General features: G+C 41.4%; 1 protein-coding gene across 3 annotated transcripts in view; it reads left to right on the forward strand.

Annotated features, from left to right (window-relative positions):
- Positions 1-12,351, forward strand: part of PPP2R5E (protein phosphatase 2 regulatory subunit B'epsilon) — a 144,967-nt gene that overhangs the window by 38,937 nt on the left and 93,679 nt on the right. The window contains exon 1 of one of the 3 annotated variants that reach the window (XM_084791631.1): positions 6,506-6,724. The exons of the other annotated variants lie outside the window; for them this stretch is intronic. The gene's annotated coding sequence lies outside the window, so the exon portion shown is untranslated. Of the gene's footprint in view, positions 1-6,505; positions 6,725-12,351 lie in introns of those variants that run through there. 3 annotated transcript variants of the gene reach the window in all.

Consider the following 12,351-nt stretch of genomic DNA (forward strand, 5'->3'; position numbering starts at 1 on the left):
CAGAGATCCGCCTGACTCTGCCTCCCTAGTGCTGGGATTAAAGTGCACCACAATGCTGGGATATCATTTGATTTTTAAAAAATGTTTTGATGCAGAGTTTCCTGTAGTTTATTCTTACTGAATATTAGTAGGGATGACCTTGAACTTCTGATATCCTATCTTACAAGTACTGGGATGACAGGTGTGTGCCACCATACCTGGTTAATTTGTGTTAATTGTTGTTGGTGTTTTTTTTTTTCCCCTCTTTTCTTTTTTGTTTTTTGAAACAGGATTTGTATATTTTAGCCTGTCCTGGAACTTCTGTGTAAGCCAGGCTGTCTTTTTTTTTTTTTTTTTTTGAGACAGGGTCTCTTTATATAGTTTTGGTTGTCTTAGAGCTCAGTATGCGCTCCAATTCCAGGCTGGCATTGCAGCTGTTTGCTCTCATACTCCCTCTGTTACAAGCAGTGTTGAGAGGGCCTAGAGAGATAGCTCAGTGATTAAGATCACTAGCTGTTATACTGAGGACCTAAGTTTAGTTCTCAGGTGGCCCATAACTGTCTGTAACTCCAGGTTCAGACACCTGCATTTCCATGGACATACTCATAACAGGCTCGTAATTAAAAAATTAAAACAAAACAAAGCACATTTTTAAAACTATAAGCAGTATTTTTAGACCCATTGACATAAAATGCTATTGATCGAATGCTGTCTTATGAAATGTGCTAGAGATTTCAATGCAAAGTCTTCAGTCAGAACTTTACTAAAAACATGTTACTTATATTTTATGTGTTCATGTGTGCATGCTGTGGTGCTTAGGTGAAAATTAGAGGACAGCTGTGGGTATCAGTTTCTTCCTTCTACTATGTTGGCAGCAGGCACCTTTACTTGTTGAACCATTTCCCAGGCTTCCCAGTCAGAAGCTTTGAGCTAAGTTTTTCAGAATCTTGCACTCCTAAAGAGAGTATGGAGAAGATACAAACCAAAGCAATGTGGGATGTGTGTGTGTGTGTGTGTGTGTGTGTGTGTGTGTGTGTGTGTGTGTGTTGTGTGATCTCCTGATCTTGAAAGTAATTCTGAAAACTGTTTTCTCCTTTCAGTGCTGGGGTCAGACCCAGGGCTTCACACATGCTAGACCGAGCAGCAGCCTTGGCCTCCAGATGTATGAGTAGACAGAATGTGGGCTGTTGTATTAGTTACATTTCTGAAGCACCATGGCCAGAAAGCAGTTCAGCGAGGGCACTGTTAGGACTCACAACTCCACTAGGATAAGAAGCCATCGTGGTAGGGAGGCATGGCAGCAGCAAATGGCAGGCATGGCAGCAGCAGGAGGAACCTAAGATCTCATATTTTCACATGCATACTTGAAGTGGAACGAACCAAAAGTAAGCCATGGTCATAGACTCTCAAAGCCCAATTCCAGTGCCCTGCTGCCTCTAGCAAAGTAAAACTTCCTCAGACAGTGCCACCAACTGGGGACCTCAGACAGTGCCATCCCCGAGCCTGTGGGGAACATTTCTCATTCAAACTGCCAGAATTGTCTTCCCCTGCTTAGTAAGACTCAACAGTCATCATTGTGTGTTGCATGCATGTGTGGGAAGGTCAGAGGCCAGCCATGGCCATCATTTTGTAGGACCATCTTGTTGTGTTTTGAGGCAGAGTCTATCATTGATCTGGAGCTTGTGTAGTGGCTAGGTTTGATGGCCAGTGAACTCCAGGGATTTGCCATTCTCAGCTCTACCCAGGGCTGGGATTGCTAGTATATATGTCGTGCCTTGCGTTCTATCTAAGTGGATTCTGTGGGTCAAACCATGGTCTTCGTACTTGCACAGCAAGCATTTTATTGACTGAGCTATCTTGTGAGCCTCTCCTCCCCCTATGCTACATAGACAGATGCCAACATGAGCTCTCTTCTGAGCTACAGAGATGGTTTCACTACAAGCATTGTAGTGTATTTTCTTTAAGCTCCCTGCCCTGGTGGTGGTGTTAGTGTCTATATTTGTATGTGCTCATGGTCTTGAAAACAATTCTAAGTATATTTGAATTTATTTCATTATTATATATTTATTATACAAATAGAAAAATATATTTTGCAGTGCTAGGTGTCAACTCCAGAACCTTGTACATGTTAGCCAAGCTTCTGCCAATAAGCTGCATCCACAGCTCCCATCATTATTTTTATTATTATTACCTTATTTAATCAGGATATTGTTCATATACCATATATTTTACCCATTTAAAGTATACAGTTCTTTAGTTCTTCTTGAATGTTCAGAGCGTTTAACATCATGTTCCAAATTTGGGATTTTTAAAAATAACCTTAAAATGAAATTGTTGCCTTGGCTTAATGGTAGGCATTTTCATAATTGTATAAGGCCCTGGTGTTGTACAGAGGGGAAAAGGACAGGGGAGGGGAGGGGAGAGGAGAGGAGAGTCCATTTACCAGCCTTTACATGGCTTGTAAACCTGTGACTAGATTTACCCCTTGGCTTTCCTCTTGCAAGTGTTCACTATGCATTTGTAATTTAACTTGTCTTTGCTTCTAAGACAAGAGCAGTGTGTGTGGCAGATAGTGAGTAAACACAGTGAGCTCTGGTCAGGGTTGCGCTGGCCTTAGTGAAGACGCTCTAATTCTTGCTCCTGTTAGGCTAGGATCGGCCACCTCTAATCGATTGATTCATTTGCTGATCTTCCATGTTGCTGTTTATTCTGTGTTTTTGCCAATTAACCTTCAAGTACATATATAACAATTATTCAGACTAGTTCTACTGTACTCTTAAATCCTGAGTTTAGATTTTAGTCATTATAGAACTCTGTTCTGTCACAGTGACTTAAGCTAGAGAGAAAAGCTGCAGCATTTTGGCAGTATAATTATGTGTCCTCATTTGGCACCTCAGTGTATTTATTTGTATGAGAGATGATGCTCTCATCTGATTTAGTTAAAGTCAAAGTAAATCTAGGGCATTTGTTTTTGAAAGCCATGCTGTATTTTCATTAAAATGAGTTTGTTTTCTCAAAAGTTGCTTTTCAGAGTAATTTCAAACAAAACAAAATGAAACATATTTTTCCTTTTAGACTTTTTTTTCCAAGATCAAAGATGTCTTATGTTCTTTAAGAAAAAAGCGTGGTGTCCAAATTATTTCTATGATCATCACCTTCAAAATGGCCAAAGTTTCATTTGAGTGATTAATGGGGACTTCAAAGAAACCGTTGAAAATAACAATGCATTTAAAAAATAAAGTTCAACATAAACACTAATTACATCTAGATTAAAACATGTGAGAGGGATTGTAGCATGCCAGACAGAAAACTTGAGCCACTGAGCTTGGGACCAGAAATCTAAGACCAGGACTTAACACAACTCTGTTGAGCTTCCTTTGATGAACAAATATAAATGGTGTTTACTCTTTCTGGGTCACGGTTTCCACATCTGTAACTGGAGGCAATTGGCTTAGAATACCTGTGGAGCTCATCCAGAGGGAGAGCTGCTTGGTTCATTTTCTCATGATGACGAGAAAGCAGCTGAGTGGCATATGCCTAGAATCCCAGCTATTTTGGGAGGCTTGCGTGAGCTAGAGTGAGTTTAGGCCAGCTTGTGGAACTTAATGAGACTCTGTCTCAAAAGGGTGGTGGTGATGGGGATACAGCCACTATAGTGGTAGAGTACCTGCCTACAATGTGTAAGATTGATCGTAATCGCTGTCCCCAGGTCTAGACAGACAGACAGACAGACAGACAGACACTACCCCCCCCCCGCCCTATCGTGGTTGTCGTCGTCGTCTTCATCGTTGTCGTCTTCCTCCTCCTCCTCCTCCTCCTCTTCCTTGTTACTGATGCTTCTCTGCACCAGTAGGAGGGCTGTGGAATAGCTGTCTAAATGTTTGCTGTACCTTTTCCAACTGCTGATTCCATAGCCCTTCAGGTTACCTGCTGAAGTGTGTTTTTACTTTCCTGCCATCTTATGTATTCTCTTTTTCAGGTGACTTTATTCTTGGTACCTTCAAAATCTTAGCAATTCTGGGTTCTGGGGGAGGGGAGGGAGGGAAGAAGGGAGAGAGGGGAGACAGAGACAGAGAGACACCCTGAGAGAGACCAAGAGACCCTAACCAAGAGACACTGAGAGTAAGAGCCTGAGGCTCTTTTAAATGAGTGGTTCCATCTCTGTAAAAATCACCTATAAAAGGGTTATGGTGGCACACAGCTGTAATACCAACACTTGGGAGATGTAGATGGGGGTAACAGGTCAAAGGTCAATATTATTCTCTATATATCAGTCAGGGTTACAGATCCAGCCCATCCTCCCTATGCCAAATTACCTATAAAATAAACGCCTGTATATAAATGATTTTTTGTGACAAAATAAGAGGATTGTGACATTGTAATCAATTATGGGCCACAAAAGCTGGAGAGCTGTAGGAAATTTTTATAAGGGTCTGACATCCATCCGAAGCATACCCTTAAATTATAGACTAAATAAATGAGAGAGGTATTTGGTGTGAAATATAGCATTCTTTAAATGTATATAGGGACTTGCAGTTAATAAAGATTTATTTAAAAACATCAATGTTTATAAAACTCTTGCCATTTATAAAATTGTATTTACCATACAATTATTATGTAAGGATCTAAGGGTCTCCTAAAATCTTCTCAAGGTTCACATTTGGAAAGTTTAAGAAATACCCTTTTCCAAAAACCTGGCAAGAAATCCGTGAAACAATCAAGGGCCACCTTGTCTTATACCTTTGTTTACGTGTGTGAATGGATGTGGTAGTTCTGTTGTAAGCAGCATTTAGAGAACTTAATGACCTTAGCTTTTTCACAGAATGTAACCTGTTGTAGAAGAGTTAAGACAAAACAATGACCACGGGGGAAAAAGCCCTGTGTCCCGTATTAGTTACTTACTGTTGCGGTGATAAAGCACAATGACCAAGGCAACTTTTTTATTTTTCCCTGAGACAGGCTTTCTCTGTGTAGTCTTGGGTGTCCTGGACTCACTTTGTAGACCAGGCTGGCCTCGAACTCACAGCAGTCCACCTGCCTCTACCTCCTGAGTGCTGAGATTAAAGATGTGTGCCACCACGCCCGGCATCCAAGGCAACTTATAGAGGCCTTTACAGTCTATTTGGGCCTTACAGTTCCAGTGGGCTAAGAATCCATCATTATCGTGTGTGTGTGTGGGGGATCTGTGTGTGTGTGGTTGCAAGTATGGCACTGGAGCAGCTGAAAGCTCGCATCCCATGCCATAAAAAAAAGAAGCCTAGAGAACTTGCTGGGGATGCAAGGGCTTTTGAAACCTTCAGCCCACCCCCAGTGACACACTCCTCCACCAAGGTCACATCTCCTAATCCTTCCAAAGCAAAATCAAGTTTTCAAATGCCCAAGACTTTGTGTGTTTGGGGTTCATCTCATTCAAACCACCACAAGTTCTTTGATGCTACTTAAAAATGTGGTCAGGAAGAGTGTAGGGGGCTAGAGAGATGGCTCAGAGGCTGGCTCAGAGGTTAAGAGCACTGCCTGCTCTTCAAAAAGTCCTGAGTTCAATTCTCAGCGACTACATAGTGGCTCACAACCATCTATAATGAGATCTGGTACCCTCTTCTGGCTTGCAGGCATACATGCAGGCAAAACACTGTACACTTAATAAATAAATCTAAAAACAAAAAAAGATTGTAGTATGTTTCTAATAGGGTGATCAGTTTTGCTTACTGAGTTGGCAGAGTCAGTGATTGCCAACAGTTTACCAAACGACAAATATATTATCTCCTAACTAAATAGGAAGATGACATTTGCTAGTATTTATGACAGGAAATACTGAGTACTGGAGAAATGAGATACTAGAGAAAACATCCTGAGTTGTTTTGGCCATCTAAGTAGTGTGTCCTTTGACAGCTTGCATTGGTTCACAGTTACAGGCTTCCTGGTACACTGAACAGATTCGTTATATTCTTTAGTTCTGGTTTTTCTTTTTTAATTTTAAAGTTGGCATGAGCCCTGGGTCCTAAAGACATTTCCATAGGTGCATGTAATATATGTGGACACATTCCCTGGCTCCCTCTTCCCCTTCCCCATCCCATTAGCCTCCATCAAACCCTTAGAGAGTTTTTACTTTTATGTCCTATATACCTACGTAAATTTATGTATAACATCAGTGTTTAATTAAGCTAATCTCAGAAGGAAAATGGTTTTTTGTTTGTTTGTTTGTTTGTTTGTTTTGCTTGTTTTATGGAGACAAAATTTCCTGTAGTCTAGCCTGGCCTTGAACTTCTGATCTCCTGCCTTTACCTCCCAAATGCTGAGGTTTCTGGTGTGTGTCACTGAGTGTAGTTGTTAGGTTCTTGTGGATATGGGTGTACCTACTCCAGAAACAGTACTCTGAGTCCTGGAAGAGAGCCCTGTGGTGTTTTGGTTTTATAAAGTCTCTTGGAGCCACCTGGACCCAGGGCTCTAAGTGGCTGAGGTAATCACAGTCCCCTTGCCTCACCTTTTCAATGGAAAAGGAAGACTTTCACATTTATGCATCTCTAGAAAATGCCTTGAGATGGTGTCACATGGGCACTGTGTGTTTGTGATGATAGCAGCCTGAATAAAGGTCAAAATGTCATGGAAAAATGGCAAAACAAGCGGGAGGGAATAGCGATAAGTTTATTTTTAGCAGTTTAGAATGTTCCATTTAGAAGCAGTTAAACTGGCTAGTGTTGGAGCTAGGGAGGGGGTGCTGGGCAGTTTAAAGGCTGCAGCTATTATGGTGAGTGCTTGACATTTTGTTTCGAAGTGTGTCAGCCTGTGTATTTTAAAACCAGAAAAACCCCATGAAATATCATGTTTTCACCGTGTGCCTTCGTAGAACAGTTATTTCAGGTCTAGACTTGAGATTTAAATTTCATTAATTGTCAGGTTTGTCAATCTTCTGGACATTTGGCTTTTATTCTTTCAAGATTTAAGTAGGAGTAGAAAAGACATATCAATCAGTTTTGATCCTTTTGATCAATAAATTGAAAAAAAAAAGGAATCATGTAAATCTAAGTTCATATGCAAAGATTCTATTACTTTAAAGTATAAATTATTTATTAAATATTTATTAAATATAAACAGTCGACTAATTTAAGCTCCTCCCCCTCCTCACACAACTGGAGATTGACTCTAGAGGGTCAAGCCACGCTGTGCCAGCTCTCGACCACAGATCTGTATTCCTTGCCCTAGGCTCCATGTTGGGAAGCCTGATTGTCAGGCAGCCCAGGCAGGCCTCCGACCAGCTATGCAGCCCAGGCAGGCCTCCGATGAGCTATGCAGCCAGGCCTAAGCTCTGTCTGTATTCTGAGCCGATGGTTGGGTAAAGTTCAAGAGTGTCTAGGAAGAGTTCTTGATTCTTGGATGTTGATTTGATGTATTTAGTTAGACCTTAAGTGGCCCACTACCATATTGATGGTCGATAATTAGTGATGTCGCCCTATATATAGCATATAATAATTTACAATGCTTGACATAACAACCAATGAAAGTTTGAGACAAATTGAACAAGGAAGATGGTTTGAAGTTTAAAGTTTGGATCTTAGGGGGCTAGAGAGAAGGCTCAGAGGTTAAGAGCACTGGCTGCTCTTCCAAAGGTCCTGAGTTCAATTCTCAGAAACTATATGGTGGCTCACAACCACCTAGAATGAGATCTGGTGCCCTCTTCTGGTATGCAGGTGTACATGCAGGCAAAACCACTATATACATAATAATCTTTAAAGAAAAATAAAGTTTGGATCTTAGAAAACACAAATGGCTTTAATATGTTTATCAAAACAACAACAATTAGTGCCCATTTTAGGATTTTTCTTTGTCTCTATATATGTTTATACATATTTATATTTTATAAAAATAAAATGATATTTGTATATTCATTATAAGTACACTTAGGGGATATTTTTAACTCCACTTAAAGGTTTTTTTTTTTAAAGTGACTCTAGTTTTTCAATGTATGAACATACAGTAACTTACTGAAAGTCATTTGGTTATTTCTAATTTGTTTCTGCTGTAAAAAGCATTGGGAGGAACTGTTTAGTGTATATTTCATTCAGTGTGTGCATAGGTGAAAAAGTTGTAGGGTACTTTTTAGAAAAGTAATCAGGCATGTGCATATGTATGTGCGTGTATGCTGACAAATACAAATACCAGGGTGTGTTTCCATTGTTCAGTTGTTCTTAGGGGTGTCTGAGTATGTTTTCACCTGATCTCTCCAGCCTGTTCAGGTTTTCAGATTGAAAGCTCAGAAGTGGCATCTAATTTTTGTTATGAAAAAAAAATCTTTAAGAAGCAGTTATTACTGTTGTGTGCAGATATTTATGACTATTGCCAGCGTGTATGTGTGTGGGTACGTGTGCCACATGTGCACACGGAGGTCAGATGAGAGCTTTGTGGAGTCATTTCTCTCCTGCTTTTTGTGGGTTCTGGTTACCAGGATTAAGTAACAAGTACCTTTGCCTGAGGCATCTTGATGGTCATTTTTTCCTTAAATAAATCTTGTGTGCAACTTTCTGTGTAGACCAGGTTACCCGGCCTCAAACCGGCAGCAGTCCTGCTTCTGACTCCTCAGTGCTAGGTGACAGGTGTGCACTCACATGCTTACAAGCTTGCACGTGCACACACACAATTATATTTTATAAGGCTTCATGTATTGTGGGCCTGGACCTTGCTGTGCAAGTGAGTGAGGATGCCTTCCTGCCTCCTAAGAGCTGGGATTGCAGGCATGTGCTAACACACCTGGCTTATGCAGTGCTGAGATGGAACTGAGCTGTCTGCATGCCAGCCAAGTACTCTTCCAACCAGTTACATCTCTAACCCAAAAACCACATTTTCAAAAAGATAACCTTTATCTTATGTCTTCTGAGTAACTGAGTGTCATTATTGGTTAATCAGACTTGAAGGATATTTTAGACAGAATGAGTGGCTGAGGCAGGTAGCACCACTTTCATTGCGTGTGAAGAACCCCAAGCCATTTGGAGCTTGCCTGGCACGCTTCTCTTATGTTCTGTAATATCACATGTTTTGTGAGAAATGCTTTATCTTGAGTACAGGATGACCTACTTGGATGCAGTTTGCTCCTTTGGCACAGTCAGGCTGCTTTTGATTGGCTGCTGATAAAGCACATGTTATCAGGCGCTTTTTGGTTGGTTGGTTTGTTTTGCCTTTTGTGATGGCCTTATATACTTTGGCTGAGACTCTAGTTATGTAGCTCACACTGGCCTGGAACTGATAGAGATCTTCACCTGCCTCTGTCTCCCATATGTATGCCCCCATGCCCTGTGTAGCCTTTGCTGTCCTGGATTCGCTTTGTAAACTAGGCTGGCCTCAAACTCACAGAGATCTGCCTGCCTTTGCCTCTCTTGAGTGCTGGGATTACAGGCGTGTGCCACCACAATTGGCAGGTGTTTTTTTTTTTTTTTAATTAAAGTTCATTTATCTGTGGCACATGTGGAGGTCAGAGGACAATTTCTGGAAATCAATCCTGTCCTTCCACCTTGTGGGTCCTAGGATTGAATTCAGTTGGTCGGTCTTGGTGGCGGGCGCCTGTCCCTGCTGAGCCATCTCATCTAACCCTAAAACTTTGATTTGTTTTTTTAAATTAAAAAAATTGGTGGCCAGAGAGATGATTCAGTGGTTAAGAGTTCTGACTGCTCTTCTAGAGGCTCTTGGTTCAATTTCTAGCACCCAAATGGCAGCTCACAACTCTCTGTAACTCCAGTTGCAGGGAATAGAAGGACCTCTTCTGCCTTCCACAGACACCTGTGGTGCACAGACAAACATGCAAGCAAAACATCCAAATACATACAAATAAATATAAAAAACTCCCATTTATGTATGTCTTTGCATGTATAAGTCAAAGGGAAACCTCTGGGAGTCAGTTTTCTCTGTGACTGGAAAATTTTGGGGGTACTTTTTTGGTTGCCAAATGATGCTGGGGAAATAAGGAACCTTTCATGTTGTTTTTAGTGTCATTAATAAGAATTTAAGAATGGACTCATTTGTCCTCAAGCTTGAGGACAAATTTATTAGCGTTCAAAGGAAAACCTCAGGGCAGGCAGGCTGTAAATCTCAGCAGCTGACTGGAGGAGGATGGGAATGAGGTTGGGGTGGGGGTGGGGGACAATGCTTTTGTAAGTTAAGTTGGTATGGAGGACAGCCAGCCATATGGCAGACAGGCAACCACATGAGAGGGCAGGGAGCTTTAGAGAAAGAATAAGGAATCCCAAAGTACCAGAGAAAGCATGCTTGAAGAGAGATAGAAAAAAAGGAAGCACCATGCTTCTCTGAGTGAGTCAGAAAAGTAGGCAAACTTAAGCTGCACAGTTGTGCTAAGGGGTGGGGCATTCTGAGAAGGAAAAGTACATCATTCCATTAAGGGGATAATTATTTCACCTTTATCTTAGCATGACTGAAGGTAAACATAGTATCTAAGGGGTGGTTCCTTAGCCAGTTCACTGACCTGCCCAACTGGAGCCTTTACTCAGGCCAGAGATCTCATTCTCTTGACCAGAAGGAAATAGTTGTATTTAAAATTTTTTTCTTTTAAAGATTTGTTTATTTTATTCAGATTCTATTAAAGATGGTTGTGAGCCATCATGTGGTTGCTGGGAATTGAACTCAGGACCTCTGGAAGAGCAGCCAGTGCAATTAAACCGCTGAGCCATCTCTCTAGCCCTAAATAGTTACATTAAAATATATATTTATCTGTATTTTATGTGCATTGGTGTTTTGCCTGCACGCATGTCTGTGTGAGGGTGTCAGGTTGTGTGGAACTGGAATTATTGACAGCTGTGAGCTGCCATGTGGGTGCTAGGAATTGAGCCCATATCCTCTGGGAGAGCAGTCAGTGCTCTTAACCGCTAAGCCATCTCTCCAGCCCCAAATAGTTATATATGAATGGATCTTTGCTTCTGCTGTGCCACTTCTACCTTATGGGTCCCAGGGATCAAATTCAAGATAACAGGCCTGGTTGTAAGCCATCTTTCTGGTAGAGCTGGAAGCGATGCCTTTACTTGTAAAGAAAATTTGTCAAAGTCTAGAGACTATCGTGGTTTTGATACCTTGTAGGAGAGCATGTTGGGGATTGCTGTCGGCATCTAGTAGTAGACAGGCCAGAGCAGCCCCCCACCATTTAGAATGATCAGGTTGAGATTATCACAAGTGTCTGAAGTTCAGAAGCTTAGAGCTGTAGTTTGGATCCTAACATCTCTCAAAGATCTATGTGTTAAAGGCTTTTTTCACAGAACAGTAAAACTGGGAGGTAGGTGGAAGTTTTAAAATGGTGGAGCCTAACAAGGAGTCTTTGGGTCATTGGGGTGTGTGGTCTAAACAGATTGTGGGGTCCCAGCCTCTTTCTTTCTACCATTTTTGCTTCTGGGCTACAAGGTGAGTGCTTTTGCTGTCCTGTGCATTTTGGCATGTTGCCTCTTCATGCATCCTGGAGCAGTATGGCCAATGGATTATGGGATGAAACGTAAATTACTTTTATTTTTTTCCCTTTATAAGTGATCTCTGGTGTTGGTTATAGTGATCGAAAGAAGGAGTTAGGGATACTCTGCAGTAGAGCCCCTGCCACTATTACTTGAACACAGTCTACCCCATTTTACTATGTCAGGGACTGGACCGTATCTACAGCAGTTGACTGCCCTTGGCTACTTCTGGAGACAGGTGCTATTCCCAGCTGGTTTTGGTTTTCACACAAGGCCAAGTTAGGTAGAGTTTGATAGAATGAACTTTAAGATATTTCTCTGAGGCTATAGAAAAAAACCCTGAGGACTTTTGGGTTTTGGTAAGGCTTCTGGTAATTTCTAGGCTGGAAGAATAAGCTGTCATTACTTAGCCAATAACTAACTACCTTTCTGCGCAATTGCAGAAATAAAACAAACATTTAACCCCACCCTTTAAACTAATCTAAAACAAAATAAAATACTCTGCAAACAAAACAAAGTGCTTAGTGATCTAGGGAGCCTACATAGCTAGTCCTATTCTGCTTTTCCTGTTTGCAGTTGGCCTGGGCTAGCTCAGAGAATCCCAGCTGCCATGACTATCCTGATTACATTCCCAGGAAGAGGCTTGGGGAGTCCACAGAAGGGTTTGAGTCATTAGATCCTTTTGAAATTTGAGACTATTAACCTCAGTCCTCCAGGGGCCGAGGCAGAGGCAGGTGGATCTCTGTGACTTTGAGGCCAGCCTAGTCTACAAAGAGAGTCCAGGGCAGCCGGGACTACACAGAGAAACCCTGTCTCAATAAACCAAAACCCAAACCCAAACCCAAACCCAAACACACAAACAAAAAAATTGAGACTCTTTCCACTGGATTAATTTAAATCTGTTTTGACTTTTTAAAAGCCTTCACAAGAGGCTGCA

The sequence above is a fragment of the Acomys minous genome (assembly GCF_964271855.1).
Source record: "Acomys minous genome assembly, chromosome: 8".
Taxonomy (NCBI): domain Eukaryota; kingdom Metazoa; phylum Chordata; class Mammalia; order Rodentia; family Muridae; genus Acomys; species Acomys minous.